The sequence below is a fragment of the Callorhinus ursinus genome, unplaced genomic scaffold (assembly GCF_003265705.2).
Source record: "Callorhinus ursinus isolate GAN/ISIS: 27379988/994484 unplaced genomic scaffold, GSC_fseal_2.0 scaffold4, whole genome shotgun sequence".
NCBI lineage: Eukaryota > Metazoa > Chordata > Mammalia > Carnivora > Otariidae > Callorhinus > Callorhinus ursinus.
This window is the reverse complement of record NW_027397066.1, coordinates 68,024,244-68,025,713: the sequence shown is the minus strand read 5'-3', so window position 1 is coordinate 68,025,713 and position 1,470 is coordinate 68,024,244.

Genomic DNA, 1,470 nt, shown 5'->3' with positions numbered 1-1,470 from the left:
GAAATGAGTTCAGCCAGGTTATTTGATACAAGATCAATAAACAAAACTCAATTGTATTTCTATGTAGTAGTAGTAATGAATCCTCCATAAATGAAACTAAAGAAATAATTACATTAAAAATAACATCAAGAAGAATAAAATACTTAGGGATAAATTTAATTTAAAAAAGGCGCAGATGTGTACACTAAAATCTATGGAACATAGCTGAGAAAAATTTTAAAAGATTCAAATAAATCATGAGATATCCCATGTTCATCGATTGGAAGACTCAATGATGTTAAGATGGCAATTACCCCTACACTGACATATATATTTAGTGCAAAACTATCAAAATCCCAGCAGGCCCTTTTTTTTTTTTGCAAGAATTGACAAGCTGACTCTAAAATTCATATGAAAATGTAAAGACACAGAATAGCCAAAAAATTTTGAAAGAGAACAAAATTTGAGGACTTAATGCTTCCCAATTTCAAAATTTACTACAAAGTTCAGTAATCAAAATGGTGTGGTACTGGCATAAGGATAAACCTATCAATGGAACAGATTTGAAAGTCCAGAAATAAACCCTTACATTTATGGTCAATTGATTTTTGACAAAGGTACTAAGCCAATTTAGTGGAGAAAAGGATAGTCTTTTCAATAAATGACTGTGAAACAATTGGATACCTACATGCAAAAAAGATGAATTTAGAAACTTACCTCCCACCATGTAAAAAAAAAATCAACTCAAACTGGATCATAGATTTAAATGTAAAAATAAAATTATAAACTGTTCATGAAAACATAGGAGAATAGCTTTGTAATCTTGGGCTTGGCAGTGAGTTTTCAGATATAGCACCAAAGCATAATTCATAAAAGAAAAATATTAATAATTGGACTATATCATAATTAAAATCTTTTGTGCTTCAGAAAGGAACTGTTAAGAAAGTGCAAAGGGAAGGCACAAGAGAGAAAATTTTTGCAAAGCATATATTTGATAAAGGACACTCATATCTAGAACATATAAATAAATTACTCTTACAACTCAATAATCAGGTGACAAAACTATAATAAAATAAAAAGGAGCTAAATACTTGAAAAGCTTTTTCACTAAAGAAGGTATACAAATAGCTAATAAGCACATGAAAACATGCTCAACATGAATAGTTATAGAAATGCAAATTAAGACTATTATGAATACCACATGTACTAGATCCACTAGAATGACTATAATCAAAATGAGACAATACCAAGTGTTGGTGAGGATGCAGAGAAATTGGAGTCCTCATACACTGCTGGTGAGAATATATGATGGTACAGCCACTTTGAAAAACAAGTTGGGCAGTTTCCTGAAAAGTTAAACATTAATTTATCATGCAACCCATAATTCTACTCATAGGTAACTACCCAAGAGAAATGAAAACATCTATCCACACAAAGACTTTTACATGAATATTCATGGCAGCATTAGTTATAATAGTCTATTTGGAAACA